Source organism: Macaca fascicularis, chromosome 11 (genome assembly GCF_037993035.2).
Source record: "Macaca fascicularis isolate 582-1 chromosome 11, T2T-MFA8v1.1".
Taxonomy (NCBI): Eukaryota; Metazoa; Chordata; class Mammalia; order Primates; family Cercopithecidae; genus Macaca; species Macaca fascicularis.
In genome coordinates, this window is record NC_088385.1 from 71,675,666 (window position 1) to 71,699,612 (window position 23,947).

General features: G+C 41.4%; 1 long non-coding RNA gene across 1 annotated transcript in view; it reads left to right on the top strand.

Annotated features, from left to right (window-relative positions):
* LOC107126726 (uncharacterized) overlaps positions 1–23,947 on the top strand; it is a 108,806-nt gene that overhangs the window by 8,543 nt on the left and 76,316 nt on the right. Inside the window, exon 2 of the long non-coding RNA XR_001483467.3 lies at positions 7,190–7,311. This is a non-coding gene — a long non-coding RNA (uncharacterized lncRNA). The remainder of the gene's footprint in view (positions 1–7,189; positions 7,312–23,947) is intronic.

Consider the following 23,947-nt stretch of genomic DNA (forward strand, 5'->3'; position numbering starts at 1 on the left):
GGGAAAAGAAATGTTCTGTCTGATTTAGGGTATACACACTACTTTGTGTCCATTGCAGGTCACTCTGTCATAACAAGCCCCACCAGGTGGCTATCCCTGGCTGCACAAAGGGTAAAGCTGCTGCTGAAGCCCAGCACCCCTTCCCAGTGTGAGCCCCTACTCTATATGCTGAAGAATTCCTCAGGTCAGTAAAGTCACCTTCTGAGGAATTCCTCAGCATATAGAGTAGGGGCTCACATTGAGGAGGGAGGAGGGCCAGCTCTACAGTGTCCTGAGCTGGCTATGGAGATCCTCTCTATAGACTCTGACATCTGTTTCAGGGACCTCAGAACTGAAAGAGCTCTTCGAGGTCAGCTGCTTCAGTCTCCCACTTATTGCAAGCAATCCTTTGGTAATATCCTTGGTACAGGAGCACTCACCTGCTGGAATACTCTCTGTACTAAGATCCCTACTTGGTTGGGCATTTCATTTTCTTGTGGGGCAGCACTGTTAGAAAGCATATTCTATATTAAGCCGAAATCTGCCTCCCTTCAACTTCCCTTAGTCATTTCTCATGATTCCCAGACTCCTCATCAATTCAGGAGATAAGAAGAAAGGATGAAGGATTGATTCGGGATAATTCAGTCCTTATTTATTGAACAGCTTTAGGGCCAAGGCCCTGTGCTAAGCAATCCAGAGCATCTGCTGAAGACAGTTGGGATTGTCAGTGTTCTTACTGTGTCTTTCCTGGAATGAGACATAACATTCCAGGTGAGGTCCAATTCATGCAGGTATAGGGACCATTACTGCACTCGATCTGGAAGCTTCCATCGAGTAAGATTATGTTAACTTTTTATACACTATAACAATACTGGTCCATTTGTGGTTGAGGTAGATTTAAATTCTCAAGTCTTTTTTTTTTTTCCTCAGGATCAGTGTCAAGCAATTTTTTTCCCATTGTGTACTGCTTATTTTTACTTTTATTTTTGGAGACAGGGTCTCACTTTGACATCCAGGCTGCAGTATAGTGGTGCCAACCTGGCTCACTGCAATCTCCACCTCCCAGGGTCAAGCAATCGTCCAGCGAAATGTTTCTGAGAAACCACTTATCTGTTGTGAGCTAGAACTATATCACACATCTCTTTTCTTACAAAGACATTGACTGGTTCCAAGTCTGGTTTTGTTTATGCCTTGCTACAACAACCCATGAATGTCACACTGGCCAGCTAAATACTAATCTATATCACTGGAAGAAATAACCAAGTCAAGTGGTTCCAAGAACCCAGTAAGTGTTGGGCAAAACCCTTGAAATTAACTGAATAATTAATATATTGTCTGACAAAATACTAGATTATTAAATATTAGCCATTATGTGTTTAAAAGGGTTTGTTGTGATGAAATTTAGAGTTAGAAATAGCTCCCCCAAATTTTGGTCCTGAGCTACTCATTTTGGTAAATGATGAGATTAATATCATTAGGCAATTTAATTGCTATATTTCAGATATTAGTCATCTGTGTCAGTTTGATATTTCTACATATATATGCCCTATTCATATTATACCTAAGCTTCCAGTTTATTTAATTAAGTCGTGACCATCATAAGTAGGAAAACAGATATTAAATGAAGATGGGAATCTGAACCACAAGAACTGTATGTGATAAATTAATGGGCAATATGGTGCAGCGATGAAAGATATTTACATTGCAGGCTGCATTTGGAATGCAAATAGTTTGATTATACATTTCCTGGAAAAGTCTCTAAGAGGTATCTAGAATTTGAGGGAAACTTTTGACTCAGATTTTGTTCATAGAGACTGTTTTTTACTCAGCTTATAGGATATGACACACACTTGGTTTTCCTTCTACATCACTGATTCCTGCTTTTCAATCTCCTTTGCTGGTATTGTATCAAATTTAGCCTAAAGCTGCCTCCTTACATATTTTAAGTTTGGCCTAAAGTTTCTCTGTACCTTGTGAACTATAACACGCGGAGGTGTAAACAGACCCATATCCTACACTTGTGCCAATCACCGAGTCTTGGCCAATCAAATGTAGCCAATTGTTCAAACCATGTTCAAATAAGGAAATGCTGAGCCGTAACCAATCCAGCTGTTTTTGTACCTCACTTCCGTTATCTATACGTCACTTTCCTTTTTCTGTCCATAAATCTTCTTCCCCCACATGGCTGCGCTGAAATCTCAGAGCCTATTCTGGCTCAGAAGGCTGCCTAGTTCACGAATCATTCATTGCTCAGTTAAACTCCATTACATTTAATTCAGCTGAAGTTTTTATCACTGGTTTCTCCTTTTCTTCCCATCCATTTAATACTGAGGTGCTTCAGGGCTCAGCCCTAGCCCCTCTTTATCTGTGTCTACTCCCTTGCTCACCTGTTCCAGGTTCATGTCTTTAAATACCATCTTTATGCCAACAAGTCCCAAATGTGTGCCTTCAGTCCAGAACTCCCTCTGAGTTCCAGATGTAAGAACATTCAAATATGAACTCCTGATCTTCCTTCCAAACCTGCCCCACCCCTCAACTTTTTCGTCTCAGTTGATGATAACTAAGCATCGCAGTTTATTAGGTCAGAAAAGTGACAAGGGACTCGCAGAGACTTGTGTGGAGTTTGAGTTTTCTCTGAACAAGATAAGGAGACAGAGGGTTTTGAGCAAGAAGTGGAATTATCTGGCATATTTTAAAAGGCTCATTCTGGCTGCTTTGCAGAGAGCAGACAGTGGAAGCGCGAAGATACATCAGGAGAGACCCGTTAGGAGGCTGCTGCAATAACCCGGGTATGAGATCACGACAACTTGGATCAGGGTAGTAGTAGTGGTAAGAAGTGGTCAGATTCTGGATGTGTTTTCAAGGTAGAGTTAATAGGATTTCTTGGCAGGATGCAGGATGTGAAAGAAAGAGAAGTCAAGGATGATTCCAAGACTTTTAGTTTGAGCAACTAGAAGAGTGGTGGTGTTACCTTCAACTGAGATGGGGAAGATTGCATAGTGAGTTTGGGATGTCCACTAGATATTGAAGCAAAATGTTTGAATGGGAATTTGAACATTTTAGTCCATTTGAAGTTCAAAAGAGAGGTCTGGACTGGATATGTAAAATTGAGAATCATTGCCTTGTAGATAGTATTTAAAACCTCAGACTGGAAGAGATCACTAAGGTCTTAGGCACTTATAGTAAAGAGAATTTCCTATAGACCTAGAGCATTGGTTCTCAACCAGAGGTGCTTCCCCTGGGGATATTTGAAAATGTCTAGAAACATTTTTGGTTGTGGGGAGTCATTGCTACTGGGACCTACTGGACAGAGAGCAGGGATGCTACAATATATATCTATCCTGTAATGCCTAGGACAGCCCCCAACAACAAAGAATTATCTGGCCAAAAAGTCAGTAGTGTCAAAGTTGAGAAACCCTTGTATAGATGGAAAAGACCAAGGACAAAGCCTGGGACACTGCAATATTTAAGAGGTAGAGAGGAAGAGGAGGAACCAGCAAAGGATACAGAAGAGTAATCAGGCAAATAGGAGGAAACTAAAAGTTGTAGATCCTGGAAGGCAAGCAAAGAAGGTTTATCAACAAGTAGGTGTGTCGAATGCTGCTGATTAGGGGCATGGTGTCAGTTGCCTGTAGTTCCAGCTACTGGCGAGGCTGAGGCAGGAGGATTGCTTGAGCCCCAGAGTTCAAGGCCAGCCTGGGCACCTAGTGAGATGATGTCTCCAAAAAAAAAAAAAAAAAAAAAAAAAAATTGCTACTAAGTCAAATTGGATGATAACTGAGAATTATTCGTTGTATTTGTCAACATGCATGTCATTTATGATCTTGAGAAAAACAGTTTCAGTGTATGTGTTGGGTGGATTTAAGATAGAATGGAAGGAAAGGGAGATTGCAGACAACTAGTACGTAAAAGTTTTGGGAGAGGTTTTGCTGCAAAGGAAAACAAAGAAATGGGGCAGTGGCTGGCCAGAGGTAAGTATCAGAGAGTTGGGCATGAGTTTAGAGTGCTGACTGTCAGACCACATCAAGGGCCTTTGAATCAAGGACAAGGCAGATCCAGGTTGAAATGATTCTGGACACAGGTGTAGAATGAGAAAAAGGTCTAGAAATTAATTATGTTTTTGGGTGACAGCTTCATGAGTCAGAGGCAGGTCTGATGACTGGGGCCAATTGTACCAGACGGTTCTAAGACACACTGTTCTTTATATTCTATTCTTTTCTGTCCAAATAAAGGACTGGAGCTGGCATATGAATTCTTCGCAATAACTCAGTACAAGATTCCCTGCTGTCTCTGACTTCTAGGGGTAGGCTTATTCTTATTTTATGTGGCTCCAAGGGTGCAGGTAAGTTTCAGGACCCTCTTTGTCTGGACGATTGCAGCAGTCACTTATCTGACTCCAGCTTGCTGCCTTTCACTCCCTTCTCTATTTCCAGAGTGATCTTTCTAAATGCAAATCTGAGTCTATCATTACCCATCTAAAAACTGTGTATAGCTTCCTGTCCTAATCAAGATAAAATTCAGGCTCCCTTGTGTGGCATACAATATTATCTCAGACTTAGTTTTCCCTGTGTTTTCCAGGCTTGTGTCCAGCTTTTCTGTGCCTTGCAGTGGATGTTGGATTTCTCCACATCCATGGTTCCATGTACTCACCATGCAGAGTCAGACCTCCAAACCTGTGCTTAACTTGTTTACCCTTCTATAACACCCTATCTACTTTTCTGTGTTTGGTTAACTCCTGCTCATTGTTCAAGACTAATTTCCTTTAGGAAGTGGTGTACATTAGAATTCAATGGGGTAACAAGTGACAAAAAATAACTGGCTCTGTTGCTGCCCTGGAGTAAACATGAGAAAGAAAATGATATTCTGGGGTCCATGGAGAGGAACGTCAGATGCCTCTCTGAATGGGCACCAGGCCCATTTTAACCATTTTTAAGTGCACAGTCCTGTGATGTTAAGTCATTTGCATTGTTGTGCTTTCCTGGTACTTCTTGAGCTCTTTGTATCTGTAGACATTGGTCCTCCCTTAATTCAAGATAATTATCTTCTAGCATATCTTAACAATCTGTTCTTGGAACCACTATTATTCAACTGGGACTGGCAAATCCTGGCCTGATCTTTCTTAGATTTCAAGACTATGATGTTCCTGCCTGGTATATGCCTTCAACTCTAGGGAATTAAAGTCACATATTTTGCTTTGTTTTGTCTCACATTTTGCCTGAGCCTTGTTTTAGATTAACTGGTCACTTCATTAATTCATTCAATGACTGATTCACATACGGGTTTGCTGTAACTTACTATGTAAAAAGTCTGTTTCTTCTGGCTTAATCATCAGGGTTTCTGGAGGTGTGGAATAGCAGACTAATTATCCCTCTGTAACCACTCATGTTTTTGAGATGAATTACCTGTAGTATGAATTCTTTGCTCATTCACCGTATTATTTGTTTAAAAATAACAATTGGGCACTTGTCACTTACCAGACACAGTGCTTGGTGCTCAGGATGCAGAATGAAAGACATTCCTTGTCCTGAAGGAGCTGCAGTCTAGTGTCAGGGTAGACAAGGAAAGCAAGAGTGGAGCATAATAAGTTCTTAGGTCAAGGTATACCTGAGGAGTTATGAGAGTCCGGAAGATGGGGCATGTGATTGAGACTTGGAGTCAGGGAAAAACCTCAAGAGAAAGTAGTGCCTGGAGGTTGCAGTGAGCCGAGATCATGCCGCTGCACTCCAGCCTGGGAGACAGAGTGAGACTCTGTCTCAAAATAACTAACTAACTAGCTAACTAACTAAATAAATAACATAGTGCCTGAACTGAGTGATGAGAGACCTAGGAGTCAACAGGAAGCTAACATGGGCTGAACCAGCCTGATAAAAATAAAACTCTCCACAATTTCATCAACACTAACCCACACCATTTCAAATAAATATTCAAAGTAAAAAAGAAAAAAATGTGCTTGTTAGGCAACTTTATCATAAGTTCCCTAATCTCCATCAACCCACCCCAATGTTACCCCAATTAAATACATAATACAAGTTCCTCAGTTTCAACTAGATCCCCACCTGGATTCCTATCCCTCTTCTAGAGACTTCTGGAATGTCACTGCCCTATTTTCTTCAGCCCACTCCATCCCTCAAACTCACCCCTCTCCCTGTTACCTACAAATCAGCATCATCCTTGGGCTCATCTAAAGAAAGTAATGAGAGATAGGTGGAGTTAAAGGACAAGGCAAAGTTCAGGGGAGAGATGAGGCTTTAGGATGAAAAAGGACCAGGATTGGGGTGGGGATAACTTCTGCACATATCCTGTGGTATTATGTGGCATTAAGAGTTGGCCTTATACCTTAGAAGAACTCTTTTCTCCATCTCTGGTGGTAGGGTAGAGGATAAAGTGGAGAGAGTCTTACTAGTGCATCTTGCCAAGGGCTTTTTTTTTTTTTTTTTTTGAGACAGGTTCTAGCTCCGTCAACCCGGGCTGGGGTGCAGTGGTGTGATCGTAGCTCACTGCAACCTTGAACTCCTGGGCCCAAACGATCCTCTTGCTTCAGCCCCTCAAGTAGCTGGAACTACAGTCACGTGCCACTATGCCTGGCTAATTTTTTTATTTTTGTAGAGTTGAGGTCTCACTATGTTGCCCAGGCTGGTCTCAAACTCCTGAGCTCAAGCAATCCTCTTGCCTCAGCCTCCCAAAGTGTTGGGATTACAGGTGTGAGTCACTGCACCAGGCCCATTTTAACCATTTTTAAGTGCACAGTCCTGTGATGTTAAGTCATTTACATTGTTGTGCTTTCCTGGTACTTCTTGAGCTCTTTGTATCTGTAGACATTGGTCCTCCCTTAATTCAAGATAATTATCTTCTAGCATGTCTTGATTTTTTTTGGCCACCTCCGTTGTATGTGTCAGAGTGTGTGTGTGTGTGTTTTAACCAGCATATCAAATCGTGAGTCTACCTTCTGAGGAGAGTGCAGCAATGTGGGTTCTAGTGGTTTCCTTCTTCTTATTCTCCTGGGCTGCTTCAGAATTTAAGTGTTTGGTTTAATAAGGTTAAGGAGCTGGTTATTATTATTATTTTTTTTTTTTGGAGAGAAGTCAGCAAAACGCTCTGTGGATAAACCAATAACTTAGTATGCAAAGGGCTTTTGGTAGCCTGGGCACACAACCCGAGCACACATGGTATGAGTGAGTGTCCACACACAAGCATGCCCTTGCTTTCCTAGGTCACCTGTGGAGAAAGAAACATCATCTTTCAACAGAGGATCATTCCTCCGTTTGATGATACGTGCATCCTGGCATCTGGAATTCAATTGACTATTCTGTCTTAGAGCCAAGAATCTAGAAAGTGAGTGGAAACATCAGATGTGAGTCAATATTTCACAATGTCGTTTAAGAGAACATATCAACACTCAGTTAACAAGCAGCAGCCCTGTGCGGACGATGATGAAGGCTGGACACATATGAGGGTGTGGATGTGGAAGAGGGCTGGGGCTGGGGACTTTTATAAGAATATTTCCGTGCCTAGCTCAGTGCTGGCCACATGTTTAGTTAAGCAGGACATTTCCTTACTGGGAGTCCAGTTGGAATTGATTTTCCATTAACTATTTATTTTGATCTTTGATTTTCTCCATTTTAACAGGTTGTTAGCAAAATCAGCTTAATGCTGGTCACATACATTGATTAACTGTTTCATTGATCATACAAACACAACCATTAAATACTTGTGTGTTACAGAGATAATTATTGTAACTATATTCATACTAGAGGGATAGACCAACAATATGCTGGGAAGGAAGTTTTTTTCTTCTTTTTAAAAGAAGTAAATTTGATACTCAAGAGGTAGTGTGGTGGAATTAGAATGCCCCTTCCTACTTTGCTCATCCTTCAAGGTCTGAATGAAACATGACCTCCTTTCCAAAGCCTTGCACAATCTTCCCAGGCCCTATCATGGTTCCTTCCTCAGCTTGGGCGTGTTCTCACAGCACTGCATACAGCTGCATATTTACCCAAGGCAGGAAAGTGACCCTTATTTATCTTTTGCATATAGTACAAGTCCAGTATATTCTGACTAGTTTTTTGTTTTTGTTTTTGGTTTTCTTTTGTTTGTTGTTGTTGTTTTTTGAGACAGAGTCTCGCCCAGGCTAGAGTGCAATGGCGTGGTCATAGCTCATTGCAACCTGGAACTCCTGGCTCAAGCAATCCGTCCACTTCAGTCTCCTTAAGGGCTGGGATCATAGGTGTGAGCCACCATGTCTGGCCCTTGATTTGGTTTTTATTTCAATCTTCAAAAAGTAAAAAGAAGGTTTATAGGTTTTGCTAATTTTATAAGTAACCAGGCTCACTGGATTGGGATTAGACAATAAAGTAGAACACCTTCAGCCTATCACTTAGAGACAACCATATGAATATTTCGGGATATTTTTCTCCAGATCTCTCTGTCTCATATATGTGTGTATATATATTTATTTATATTTATAAACTTAGAGGTAGAGATTATTCTTTTTTTTTTTCTTCTTTTTTTTCTTTCTTTTTTCTTTTTTTGACGGTGTCTTGCTCTTTCACCAGGCTGGAGTGCAGTGGCATGATCTCTCCTCACTGCAACCTCTGCCTCCCGGGTTCAAGCAATTCTCCTGCCTTAGCCTCCCGAATAGCTGGGACTACAGGCATGTGCCACCACGCCCAGCTAATTTTTGTATTTTTAGTAGAGGTGGGGTTTCACCATGTTGACTAGGATGATCTCGATCTCTTGACCTCATGATCTGCCCGCCTTGGCCTCCCAAAGTGCTGGGATTACAGTTATCAGCCACCGTGCCCAGCCTGAGATAGAGATTTTTCTAAATAAAAATGGAATCACATTGTAACTCCTTCTTCGTCAGATGCTCTTTTAACTCAATATGCCATAGGCATCTTTTCCTTCCTTCCTTCCTCTCTCCCTCCCTCCCTTCTTTATTTTCTCTTCTTTTCTTTTTTTTTTTTTTTTTGAGACGGAGTCTCGCTCTGTCGCCCGGGCTGGAGTGCAGCGGTGCAATCTCAGCTTACTGCTCACTGCAACCTCCACCTCTCAAGTTCAAGTGATTCTCCTTCCTCAGACTCCCGAGTAGCTGGGACTGCAGGTGTACACAAGTTTGCCCTTGCTTTCCTAGGTGACCTGTGGAGAAAGAAACATCATCACCACGCCTGACTAATTTTTGTATTTTTTTTAGTAGAGATGAGGTTTCACCATGTTGGCCAGGCAGGTCTTGAACTCCTGATCTCAAGTGATCCACCCACCTTGGCTTCCCAAAGTGTTGGGATTATAGGCATGAGCCACCATGTCTAGCCGCCATAGGCATTGTTCTGTTTGAATAAATATGGAGCTAGACCCACTTGTTTAACCAATCACCGTATGTTGAAATTTTAGGTTATTTCCAGTTTTTCATACTACTATAAATAATACTATGCTAAATATCCTTGTATATTTATCTTCGTAGCCTATTTTCATTCTATTTACCCAATTACTCTTTAAAAAATCTTTTAGGATATTGTCAATATTTTCCTACTGCTCTAAATAATACTTGGATAAACATTTTGTACATACATCTTTGTCCCCTTTTCAATTTTTTTTTTTTTTTTTTTTTTTTAGGATAACTTCCTAGAAGTAACCTCACTGGTTACCCATTGGTCAAAGGGCATGTACTTGTAAAACTTTTGGATACATGTTGCCAAATTACCCTGCAAAAGGTTGTGCCAACTTGCACAGTTATTACCTGTATGTAAGAATTCCTCTTTCACCCTACTCTTGGCCACAATGGGATTTGTGAACATTTTTAAAACTTTGTTAAGTATATTTTGTGAACTAGGTGCTAAACTTAACCACAAACAGCACAGTTTCTCTAGGGAAGTGTGTCCCATCTAAACGGCCAATTTAGAAATAGCCTTCCTCCATCAGCTTGTGGTTACCTGTGAAAAATACCCTGAAATCTTTCTCTAACACCACTCATTAAAAAATGTACCAAGGTGTGAGGTGGGTCCCTCCAAACTGGTTAATTACTGTGTACCAGAGGATATGAAAAAACAAAACAAAACAAAAAACCAACAACAGTCTCTTCTTTAAGGGAGTTTTTGGCCATGCAATCTCATGACAACATTATCAGGTTGTTCTAGGGGATATTTATTAATTAATGGAGTCAACAGGTCAGTGGTATTTAGAACTATACCCAAGACCCCTTGAAAAGATTCAGGGCAAGAGATAAATTGATGAGGTCCTTCCAAATATGGCTTTTCGTCCAGTAAATTATGTTTAGACACCCAGCACTAGAAATATGTAGACAAATTGGAGAGAGTTCAGAGAAAGGCAATAAAACGATGAAGGGAACGGAGGGACTGATTTATGAGGAGAGATTAAAGAAACCAAAAACACAGAGCCAGGACCCAGAAATGACTTCAGGGAGCATGAAAACAAACAGCAAATACGTTTCCGTGTAAACCACCAAAGTGGGGACTTGTTTAGCTTGGTACCAAGAACGTAAGTAGTGGCAGTGAGGTGAAATGAAAGAGAAGAATCCGACTTACTAATTTATTCAGGAGTGTCTCTAGAGAGAGGTTAGAAGTTCTCTGGCTGGAAACATTTAGCACCAGACAGCTCTCAGCTCCCCCAAGGAGAGGATTCTAGACCGGAAAACAAGAAAATAGACTTGCAGGTTAGATCATGCCAAGCCTTGGAACCCTTCCACATTGTTACCTCATGGCGACTGTATAAATATACTATCTCGGGTCCCAAAGGTAAACTAATACAGCTCATCTCTTTTTCATTTCCTGACTTTAATGCCTCTTTAAGTTAGCAAGTTCAATCAGGTTTGAACATATGCTTTTTCAATCAAGTCTTTGCACAGTGTCTTTGTGACAGAGGTGGTCGCCGAAGCTGGGGTTCAGGTGACCGCTGGAGATATCTCTGGGCTCCTTTAGTGCCTGTCTGAAATAGCCAAGGAAGAGAGGAAAGAGCCAAGCAGCTGGGAATACAGCCCACCTGCCCCAAGTCAGAGAGAATGTCTCGCATCAGTTAGGCCTCATAATTTTTTCCCTAAATCTCATCCCCATAACAGCAATGTAAGAGCTTTGTCTCTTCAAAAATCCACCAGGTTCCAGAGGAGATGGAGAAGGCATGTGGGGGCCTACTTGGGGAATATGATCTTCATTTTGGTTTCCTTGTCCTTCTGTCAATAACAGAAAGTTAACTTGCTTGGATTTGCTCCAGCCAGTGTTTGGTGATCCATAAAAAGGGGAATGGAATAATAAGAAAAATGGAAACAAACAACACTACACACACACCACACTCATCTGTTGTTTAAAGCATTTTACTCCTTCACAACAAGCCAAGTGTTTCCTAAGCCACTGTCGTGGGCCTGATGCTGAGTTGGCGCTGTGGGGAGTGCCCATGCAGGCTTTTTGTGTGATGCCCAGAATCAGTGCTGGTGCAACCAGAGGTGGTAAAAAGAAAGTGAGGAGAACCAAGGTTGACTGACTGTGCTGACATTCCTCATTAGGGTTGCACGTGGGAGAGAGAGAGAACTAGTGTTCAGGTTAGCAGCTTGAGCTTTGACCATAGACAAGTGTTTCTCCACTAACTGTGTGACCCTGGTCAAATTATTTAATCTCTCTAGGTCTTGATTTGTTCATCAGTAAAGGCAGAGGTAAGAGTACCTAGCTCATAGCAGATTGCTGTGATGATAACCCTCGTAGGAGGGTTAAATAAATAAAACACATAATGTGCTTAACCAGTCTTGCACAAAGTAAGCACTCAATCAATGTTAGCTATAAGAGTCCCTCCTCTTCCTGCATGCACACACACAAACTCCTATCTCAAAGTCCAGGGGGCCTCCGGCACCACCTGTGAGAAAGGGAAGGTGATCTTCCCCTCTATTGCTTAATTTGCTGGCCATGGATTCCCAGGGAATCCATCATTTCAGTGAAAAGTTTTAAATTTTGACTTTTTAATTTCAATATTTTATTACTGAATACATTTAATGTCTTGATATTTTAAAAAACCAAATCTAACCTGATTTTGGATCACATCTATGACTACCTTATAACCAAACACTTAACCAGTGCCATTTAATTTTAGTGCCCACGTTTGCTTTTAGGTTCATAACTGTGTTGACACTAAGTGATCACAGAAAACCACAGCTTTAAACTTTCCTTTACACTGAGCTGTGGGCCCGTATTTTTCTGTATTTCTTAAGTTTGAGGAAAACTGAGCAACGACAAACACCATGGAAAGTAGGAGTGGGGAATGTGGGAGGCCATGTCTAGGGATGTTCCAGGAGTATCTCCAAAATGAAGAAAGTTCCAGAAATAGGAAGCAGCATTGGGTAGTGATGAGCTGTGAGCCAGGCTAATTTGGGTTCAAAGGTCAGCTCAGCCACCTAAGCTGTGACCTTGGAGCTTAGAGGCCATCACAGCTAGGTAAGAATTAGAGAATCATTTATGTGAAATCCCTTGCTTCATCCACCTGCAGATATGGATTCATCCCCCCTGAACATCAACATCCCCTCACTGGTATAGCACAACATATGGACAGAAGGGGTGGATTTTCAATGGTGGAAGACTAGGCAGCAGGGACACTTCTGGTGTTATATGGCTATGGCTGTGATGATGTCACCCCCAATCTGCCACCACAAAGCAAAGATACCGTGAAGAGGACAATTTCTGTAAAATGCACAGAAGGTCAACAGGGGCCAGTCAGTCACCTGGTAAGAGGAGTGGCAAGAAGAGATTTTCCAGGGAAGAGGACACAATGCTCCTCCTGAGACTGTCATAGGAAGGAGGGAAATTGATTGCACAAAATATAGAATGTTGGGACTTGGAGGAAAAGTTTTGTAGATTTGGGGTACCCAGTTGTAATATTTTGACTGTGGCTGGCCATCCTGATGTTTAGTAATGTGAGTCTTGAGTCCAAGAACTTAGGTAAAGTTCCTCCAACTCCTGGGGGCAGAAAGCATATCAGTATTTTTGGCTTGGCTTCTGGAACTGGTCTTCTTTTGGGGTCCTCACAGCTGCCACTCCACTTTTAGAACAGAGAAGAGTCAACTCCTGGTTGACCAGAACATGGCCAGGAAGGCAGCAGCAGGTTTTGGAGGGAGACCAGTGGGTTCACCTGAGTCTCAGTTTTCCCATTGGACAGATAGGGGTAATTGTGAGGACAAAAGAAAATCACTTGGTCCAGGACCTGGCACCCAATCAACTGTAGCATAATTTCATAAGTTACAACCGGCAGTGGATAGAACAGAGTGGGCAGGCCCAGCTTTCAGCCCAGAGAGTATAGAGAGAAAACTTTAGTCGCTCTGTCATCGAGGCCTTTTAGCCTTAGCTGGCTGCCCTCAGGATCTCTGGGAAACAGAGATAGTTGCACATGTAAGTGACAGAGAATTTTGCTTGCAGGCATGAAAGTGTCGGGGAGAAAGGGCCACACAGTTTCCAGGGACCAGCAATGCCAATTACTTTTTTCCAGCTTATTTCTGGGGTTTTGGACATTAACATATCTTTGGTTGACCAAAACATCCCTGTTCATTTTCAGTCTGTAGCTGATTAAAGTGAACTTAAACTCTGTAGAAAGTAGATTTTAAGTATATATGCATGTGTGCAGGGAGCAATATCTGTGTATAGTGAAAAGTAAGAAGAATCAGGACATTGCATTTCTGTTTTCTCCTGACTCTGATGTAGGCCTGCCTAGTTTCTCCACTGTTTTGGGCCACAATTTCTTCATTGACAAAATCTTCAGGAGTCTAGATCAAATGATCTCTAAGAAAGGACCCTTCCTGCATTTCCAGTTGATCTATGAATATATTCCTGAGGTGCTGGTTGGTTTCTGATTTTCTTAGAAGTTTCAGAGCCAACCGCCATATTCTTAGATAGGCTCAGGGGAATTCTATTCTGAGAACCCTCACCTAGAGAGAATAAGTCTTTAATTGGAGGATCAGCCTAGCCTTTAAATTCTCATTTTCTCCTTCACTCTCTATCTTTGGGCTTACTCTGCATTGTTAATTCTATGATAGAATGAAAAGAGAACTGTGAACAGTTGTGAGGAAAATTTTTGTTGCCCTAGGCTAAATTTCAGTTACAGTGCAGGAGAGGTTTGATGGAATTTAAGCCCACTTAGTTATGTTCAAAGAGGAAACTACAGTGACTTGGAGAAGCAAGTAGAAGATATGGAACATGTGACTGAAGAATCCATCTTTACAGAACTGCTTCCTCAAAGGCTCATGGGCTTTGAGGTAATGTTGTGTACCTTGAGAAAAATAGAAACATTCACAGTCAAGTCCACCAGCACTGCAGACGTCTAGGTATTGCTGCTACTATTGCCAGGAGGACCAGCTCCTCTCCTCCACCTCCTCTTCCTCAACTCCACTAAGTTAAATTCAGGATAGGGGAAAAGCGAGCCCAGGAGAGATGTTGGAGTTTGTTCCTTATAATAATGCCCCCTTAGGTCCAATAAGCATGAATGGAATTTCATGTGTTCACAGCTGGCTCTGAATTCTGTGTGAGAAAGGCAGGAGCTTTGTCTGTAACCTGAGTTCTTCTAACAATTGTTTTTGTAATATTAGAGGGATTTGAAAAGCATAAGGTTAATGTGCTTAGTGATCTTATTAGCTCCTTTACGGAAGCAGACAAGCACATTTCCAGGATTGATCCAGAGTAGAGAGATAAGGAAAGGAAGGGAGTGGGAACACTCTGTACTTTCCAATAAATTTTTCTGTAAACCTAAAACTCCTTTTATAAAAATAAATTATATTAGTTTTTTTTTAAAAAAAGAAAAAACTGCAATTGATGCTGAATAGTTCACTTTAAAACTACAAATTTGCCATGACAGGGATAAAAAACAAACAAAAAAACTGCTGATAATTTATCTCTATGTGACCCCTTTTTCGTTACTACTGGGCCAAAAATCATCTTGTAACTAAAAAATATGCTGTGTGTCAAATAAAAGAGTATCGAGATGGATCATTGTTGGCCTGGCTTGTGGTGGGGCCATTGAGGGCAGAGATGCATTTGGAGCTTGACGCATAGTAGATACTCAATAAATATAAAGTGAATGAATGGACAGAGTGGCAAATAAAAGAGGTAAGCAGTTTCTGTTGGGATGCACAGGACTTTTAATATTATGCCTTGGGGCAACGCTCAGGTGCAGACGGGCTCTGGGGACCAGTCTTAACCCTGGCCTATAGCTCAGAAGCCGCCATCACCTATTCCATCCCTGAACTCCTTACAACACAGTATCACCAGTTTGCCTCTTTCTCATTATTTCTGAAGACAAATCATTAGACCTTTTCTGACTTAAAGTCTTGCTGTCAATTGTAGTGGAATAGAAGCAAGTGGAATTTCTTTCCTTAAGTTGCCATAACTCTAAAAAAATTCTTAGTGCCCTGGGCCCTGGCAAATGGCTCTTGCCCTACACCTGCAGTGGCAACTGGATGACCATTTGGTCTCCAGCGACTGGCTTTCATGTATTGTCACATCACTCCACTCTCTTATCTAACATTATTTGTATTCTTCATTATTGTCTACCTTGTTTTCTCAAGATGTAAATTCCTTGAGAGACGGCTGCTGCCTGTATTATTCACCACTCTATCTACTGAGCTCAGGAGAGGGTTTCTGCTATAGTAGGTGTTCTGGTTGGAGAGTGAATGAATGGAAACCCAAGAGTCAAAGTAAATTTGGATAAGAAATTTGAACCTGAGTTGGGGATGTTACCACAGCTTAGGCACATTCAGCAGGCAGTTAGAAATATGAATATCCAACTTATTCATTCATTCAAAAATTATTACCTAAGCATCTACTATGTGCCAGCTACCATGTAGATGCTTTAAATACAGACTAGGCTTTCAGCCTTAGGTGTCCCAGGATTAGAACCTCCAGATCAAGTTCCCAACTTATTTCTGCTGCCAATTTGCTGTGTGGGTTGGACCAAATCACATAACTTCTCTATGTACAAAGTAGGTCCGCCAATATTCCATCACCTCCCAGGGCAGTTGTAAGGATTAATTGGCATTTATAGAGTGCTTTGAGCTCCAGAGATAAAAGGTCTCTTGCTTCTGCCAAATCGCATGATTACAGTAGTGTGGTGGGATACATGATTTAGAGCTTATGGAGGACTTTGAAGATGAAAAGAGACGAAGTCTTATTATGATTTCTTTCAGCTTCTAGGCAGGACTGACCTTGAGGTTTATGTGCCCCCGAGTCTTTCCGGCACCACTGGGATTCTGGCTCTTTTCCTTGTCCTTCTCAAGAAGTTACACTGGCCCTCAAATCTTTTTTATTTTGCATAGTTTCTAAAAGAAAAATCAAAGGCAGCTTCCTGCATTATAGAAACACAACCTCAATGATCCCAGGGCTAAGGGAGGAGGAAGAAGGCACAGAACAGATTTTTCTCTGACACTCTCATTCCTGGATTTATGTCATTAATTGTTGGAACCAGTGAATTCTATTGAAAGACAAGATTGACTCCCTCAATAAAATAAAGCCAAGTAATATGAAATCCAAAGTGTGTCTTGAGGCATTAATTTGTTTGATGTTAGATTTAGAAAATATGTTCAGAAACAGTCTCTGATGACATCTTAAAATGGTCTCATCTGAGAGACAAAATATAGATCTATATCCTGTGCCTTTCTGGAGTTTCTTTCCCAGTTGAAGGCCCACACGACCCCATCTCTGGAGGAGGAAAGAGACCTGGTGCTGCAGGGCCTGCCACAACCTCCTTCTGAGTTCTCAGGACTCCGGGAAAGGCCACTACTGAAATGTACTTAAAGCAGGGCCATAGCTTAAAGCAGGGACTTGGGGTCTGGGACCAGGGTAATAAAACCTGTATGGGACCCACACTAGAAAGTTTCACTTGGAAGGAGTCCACTCTATTCTCATTTTTCAAAGCCCATTTGGGACAGAAAGTTGGAGATGGAAGTTAGTGGTATTCAGAAAAGAGGATATGGTGCAGTACCCTAAGGCTTTCTCAATCCTTGCCCCTTAAATGTAGGGTCCAGAGCCACTGCCCAACTTGTCCTACCTAAGGGATAGGCCTGCACAGGAACATGTAGGGTTTAGGTGGTGGGTGCCATGTGATTTCCACTTGGCTGGAAGGTTTTGCTGCAGACACTCACATGGTGATCCTGAAGCAGAAGATCTGGATCTTGGAGGCAATGTACTCAGATGGGATCTGATTTTGGTTATATTCATAACTCTGTTAAAAATAAACCCAGGCTGGGTGCGGTGGCTCGCGTAATCCCAGCACTTTGGGAGGCCAAGGCGGGTGGATCACCTGAAGTCAGGAGTTCAAGACCAGCCTGGCTAACATGGCGAAACCCCATCTCTACTAAAAATACAAAAATTAACTGGGCTTGGTGGTGGGTGCTTGTAATCCCAGCTACTCAGGAGGCTGAGGCAGGAGCATTGCTTGAACCCGGAGGCAGAGGGTGCAGTGAGCTAAATCATACCACTTCTCTCTAGCCTGGGTGACAGAGGGGGACTCTGTCTCAATAATTAATTAATTAATAAAAATAAATAAAAAAAATAAATCCATAAGACCAGAAGGAGCTTTTAATGTCTTAATGCCAGAAGGGTAGTAAAACTTATCTATATGAACTCTTCCAAAACTTGACTGATGGACAGAAATAGTTTATTTACTTTATTGACTGGTCTTGAACTTTTCCATATCTCTTTCCACTTAATTTGCTAAAGTCCAAGAGTTTCTTTTTATTGTATTATTTTAGCACACGCACTAGTTAGTATCAGCTGGGAGTTGGGGCATTATTTTATTGATACACTGCCCCACTTTCTAGCGTATTTACAGGTGAATAAGGGTTTGGCTTTTGGAAAACACAAAGGGTATGCAATTTAAGTCAACGATGACAGCAACAAACAGTCTCCCTGAGACCCATTTCTGGGCATTTCTATCGCTGTATAAAACTCACTATGGTGCAAAGCTTTAAGTAAAAGCTGTAATTCTGCTCCTTGCCATAATGCATGAGCATTTCTGGCCAGAACAATTTGCTCTTAAGGACATGTATTTCACGCCAAGTAGAGAAAGCACTCATATTCCAGTGAGAGTGGATCTGAGAAGAAAGTTTTCATCTATTATTTCAAAGTCGTTTAGTAATTCACAAAGGCCATTCTGTAACATAATTGAGTTTCCATTTCTAAACAATGATATAATAACATAGTAGTTTGATCCAAAATTCTGTCCCAGAATGTCCCATTTCTTGGCAGTTATTTCAAATGGCGCAACTGAGCTTTATTGGATTTGGGGAATATTTCCCTTTTTCTATCCAGTGCTTTCTGAAGTTGTAAGATTGCTTGATGAAAGGTGCCTTGTGAAAACACTGCCTTGTTTTATGAAAATATTATTCAACTTCTATGATACAGCTTTTCACAGTATTTGTATTAATATATTGATCTGGATATATCTAAAATTGTGTGATTTTAAAGCACAGTTTCTCTCCATATTTATTATTTTTTTTATCATCTCTAAAGATTGTTCCCAGTAGTCTTCTATATATCTTGTTTTTGTTATATCTGATTCTAATTTTATCCAGGGACGGCTGTGGTTTGATGAGTTTAAATCACAGGAAGGACAAGTGCCAAATTAAAGGCTTCTTGGTAATTTTTTGGGAGGATGCTGGGTATTTTGAACCCTCCCCTCTTACCAAGGAGAAATCGGTTTTTATAAGAATGTGTATTTAAACATGTTTTTAAATGCGTGACTTCTGAAGAAGTCTGAGAATGCTGCAAAGCAGGAAGGGACTGGGGGATCACTGGCAAGACAAACATAAAAATGAAATATTAATATGACCAGGCACTAGCTTCAAGGCATTTGTTCTCCAGAAAATAAATGATGCCACATTTCATTTTTTAAAGCTCACTAACATAGTCGATATCTCTGTCTTCATTGTTTAATTACAGGCCTAAGGAGTCACTGGAGAGGGAGGGCATCTGGTCTTAAAATTGATTTTATTTATCGGTTGTGGTTGGGCTGGAGACCTCTGGGAAGCAGGCAGCTTCCAAGAATAGCAGATTTTAGATGTTACTTACTTGCTTGACTCAAAGAACCATTATTTCACTAGCATTCAGTAGCTGCCCGACTGTCCACAGGTGTAGCAGACTAAATGTTGTTATCCCTATGGGGAGTCTATCAAAAATTATCTGATTACACATAGAAAAAATCTCCCAAATTAGAGTTGGGATGGGAAGTATGATTTGGTTAGCCAGCTGGGCTCCACAGCATATTAGAGCTGGAATCTTAATTTTGAGCAGAATAAGATATAAGGGGTCCAATATCGATTGAAATTATAAGTAACCTTTTGTGTGGCTGTGTACTTCTCTGGGGAAGCATGAAGAGGCTTTATGAGATTCCCCCAAACAGCCACAACCTTGAAAAGTTGAGATTTCTTTCCAGGCAGATGAGTCAGTCTTCCCTCACTCTCCCATACAGGATCTCTGCCAGGGAGGAATGCCAGCCCCAATGCGCACTATGTTGATTTATTGAGAGCTTGAATTGGAGAGCAGGAGCCACAATCGGATCCCTAAAGGCCACGGCCAATGGTGTAAGCGGGTGAAGCGAGCCTGGGTGCAGACGGGTGGCCAGAGACATGGATCCCCTTTCCAAAGGGAGCTGTCTTACCTTTTCCAGGGTGAGTTTTTGCCAAGCAGCAGTGCAGCCCACTTGCTGGATGTGTTCATATCTCCCAGGGTTTAAATGTCAGCAACTAATTCAAAATTTTGAAGAATACAGAACATACCCCACAAAAATGCTTATAGGCAGATTTGGCCAAGATCCTTTGGTTTGTCACTTTTCTGCCAGAGCAGCAGGTCCCATTGCTGGCAAACTCAATTTCATAATGTATTTTTGGCCCCATTTTCATAATGTGTATTTGGTAACAGCTTCTTTTCTACTCCAAAATGAAATCTATGCATAATGTAACTAACACATATAATCTTTTTAAAGTAAGAATTTTGCCTTAACTGTAATACAGAGGAGAAGGACCAGGAAAGAAACTTGTAATAAATGTTTGTATTTTAACATGTAAATGCTCTAGTATGACTATATTAGAAGTCACAAAAGCCTGTATAAATTTCCAAAATGTTCCCTATGGGGCAGGATTGTCACCACTGAAAACCGTGATGCTAGAGGCGACTTCCTCATCTTGCGTCCTTAAAACTTTTCACTCATTAGTCTTGGCTCTGCCCTCTAGTGCCACATAGATCACATTTCATTTTGCCCTTGTGGGGCAACTTTTCAAAAATAGGAAGAGTTTCTATCTCTCCCCTTAAGCCACACACCCTTCTCATGCCCAGGTCGTGTCTTCTCTGGCCAAGCCTTCCCAGTTCCTTTGACTATTCCTGACATAGTTCACCTCCTAACATCCTCTGTCATTCTGTTTTTCCTAAGTCTGGGTCCCTGCCTCAGTCCTGAGTCCATCCTGTGTGGTGGAATGTGTTTGAGCTGCCCTGCCCTTTCTTTCCTCACCCCCAACCAGGGGGCATTTATGGTCAACCCTCAGGGGATGCCTTGGATTGTGTGTTCCATGTGGCAGCCTCGGCCATTCTCGATGTCCTGGTGACTTAGGAGATGAAGCCCTTGTTCTGAGTGCTGGGGCTGTGCCCTGGACAGTCCATTATATCGAAGTAGCTACAGTTGCCAGGTCTGACTGCATTTGCCCCATCGAATAAGCTCTAAGCTAATATTCTGACTTGTGCAGTTAGCTGCAACCGCATCTCCTCATTTGTTGGCTCATTCAGCAGCTTCCTTTATTGCTTCCATCATCTTTTGAGGGCTGTTGTCTGTTCAACAGGTTAGCAGTTTTCCTAGTGTCCTGCTTTGCAGGGGAGGCCATTAGAGGAAGCCTGAGAAGCTGATGAAATCATTGTTTTTTGCTCTTTTGTCCTAATGGGCTGTTTCCATCCTGCTCCACATCAACTACAGTGTGAAACTTGGCTGCCACTTTGAATCTACAACATGTTAAAACAACTTAAGAACTCATGGGTTTAGCATAAAAATGGAGAGTAGAATGGTGGTTACCAGGGGCAGGGTGGGGTGGAGTGGGAGAAATGGGGAGATGTGGGTTCAAAGGATACAAATGTGCAGTTCTAAGATGAATAAGTTCCAGGATTTAATGTACAGCACAGTGACTATAGTTAATAATGTATTGTGTACTTGAAGTTACCTAGGAGAGTTGGCCTTAAGTAATCTCCCCACAACAGAAATGTAACTATATGAGGTGATGGATATGTTAATTAGTTTGATCATGGTAATCATTACATAATGTGTACGTATATCAAAACATCATATTGTATGCTTTGAAGTTTGATTGTAACAAGTTTAATTGTTTTTTTTTTTTTTTTTTTTTTTTTTTTTTTGAGACTGAGTCTGGCTCTGTCGCCCAGGCTGGAGTGCAGTGGCCAGATCTCAGCTCACTGCAAGCTCCGCCTCCCGGGTTTACGCCATTCTCCTGCCTCAGCCTCCGGAGTAGCTGGGACCACAGGCGCCCGCCACCTCGCCCGGCTAGTTTTTTGTATTTTTTAGTAGAGACGGGGTTTCACCGTGTTAGCCAGGATGGTCTCGATCTCCTGACCTTGTGATCCGCCCGTCTCAGCCTCCCAAAGTGCTGGGATTACAGGCTTGAGCCACCGTGCCCGGCTTAATTGTTAATTATACCTCAAAAAATCTAAAAAAGCCTACAAAAATAAACAAAAAAATTCATGCATAATTCATGAGTTTAGTTTTTTCTTTTTTTGAACTGTAGTGTCAATAGGAGTTAACCACATTGCAGAATATGTAGGCTTTCAGCATCTCACTGACTTCTTCTTCCTCATCTGCACACTCCCTCCTGGATTGCCCATGAAACTTCAAAGTGCATTCCTTTTTGATGCAGAATAACTTCATTCGTATTTCTGGAGCTTTGGTCCTAGCCTCACTATAGGACCTAACCAGGGGAGAGGAGTGAGGTAGGGAGAGAGGGGAGCATCTCACTGAGGGCTCCAGTTTGGGTAAAATAATTTTTCAGAACAAAATACTTCCCTTCCTAAGAGAGGTGGTAATGCCAACTGTGAATTGTAAAGGAAATAATTTTTATAACTATAATTATAAAGAAAAGCGTAACATTTTATCTGTTCCAAATGCATTGCCATGCTTTATTCTATCCACCTATCTGGAGTGAGTACACATTTATTGTTTATTTGTGTATTATTCCCACATCAGTTTTTTGAGTGCCTGTTCCGTGCTAGGGAATGGGCTGAGGCCTGTGTATGTGGGATACGCAGGTCTAACTGAAAGGAACTGGCATTTTGGTAGCAGGCAGAAAAGTAAATAGACAAGTCAACCTAGCAAGGTTTGATGGCAGTATCACTGGCTGTTATGGATGCACAAAAGAGGACTATGTGATATGGTCTTCAGAGATCGGGGGGCCCAGGAAGACTGAGCTGATGTTGAAAGATGAGTAGGAGTTAGCCAGGTGAAGGAGGAGGGAAAGGGAGTGCTGCGTAGATTGAGGAGCACACGCAATGGATAGTGTGAGACCTGACGAACATTTCAAAGGGAATCAGCCGTAGGCTTTGCTTGGGTGGCCTGCCAGGGATGACGGCAGAGTTTTTTGCGTCCTGTGAAAGCCGAGCACTCCTGACTGCACTTCTGCCTTACAGGTAAAGGCCCATGAACATTACTTGTGGCATTTCCTCAACAAAGCCTTTACCCTTGGTATCAAGAGCTTTACTTTTCTCATCTTCCCATTCAATTGCTATATTTCTGCTTCCTGCTGTCTTGGCAGTACACAAGGAAATGGAAATATATGAATAGGTTCTTGTGAGATCTCATCTCTAAGTTAATAATAACCAGGACTTTGGGTTGTGGGTTTACCCCAGGTGGAGCTCCTCTATCATTCTCTTTTCTGATGACTTGAAGTTGAGTAGATCTAGGTTCCTATCTCAGTTCTACCATTTCCAGCTGTCTGACATTGGGCAAAATATTTAAGTCCTTTGAATATCAGTTTACTTATCAATAAAATGGAGAAAGGATAGTGCCCATCTTATAGAGTTGTGGTGATGTGAGCTAATGCTGGGTGCAGCAAAAGTATTCAGCAAAGTGGCTTTTGTCCTAGTCTGTACTGAGGACTTAAAATCCCACTCACTGAATAGGGAGATGGTGGCTATAGAATTTTGTGCCTAGTGGGGAAAAAATAGTTGAGAATTGAGTAAATGTGAGAGGGGGATGAAGACAATCCTCTGGGAAACTCTAGGTTTCACCCTCTCTTTTATCGCTAAAATAAGAAAATAATAAAGGAAGTTGCCAGGCCTGAGTGTCTTCCGCTGCAAAATAAGGGTTGGATTAAGTGATGTTTTAAGACTGTTTAAATCTTATAGCACTTCATTCATTTCAGGTGTTGGAGTAATTGCTAATCAAGGGCTATAAGTTATAAAGGTACAGGACTTCTAAATTATGATTATGTATTAGAGTCCATAGGAAGCTTTTAAAAGATCCTGATGTGTGGGTTCTACTCCAGACATAAGAAGTCAGAATCACTAGTGGGTGGTCACTGTATGAGGGCGGGCAGCCAGAGTTGAGGGTTACACTAGTGGCTAGAGTAGGAGTTTTGTTTTTGATTTCAGCTTATAGCATCATTTATAATAGTAAGTCACCAAAGTTGGAGAATTAGATGTCAAAAGTTAATATTACAGCTTTTTTTGTTTGTTTAAAAACTGGTTTTTCTCCTTTAGTGAATAATTAAGCTTTTTAGAGGTGTATATAATTGCTGGCCTTTGAATTGCCTCTACCAAAATATTCATAGCATAAAGACGTATGTTGCCAATTATATTTTTAATTAGAATGGAAATGTGTTTAAAGCTCTTGCACAGAAATGTGCACTAAATCTGTTCTAGAGAAACTTACTTGTAAGGCTTTTTTTTTTCTTTTTAGCCAATTCCAACTCAGGCTTTGGCCTCTATTCAAGAGAAGCCACTACAATGAA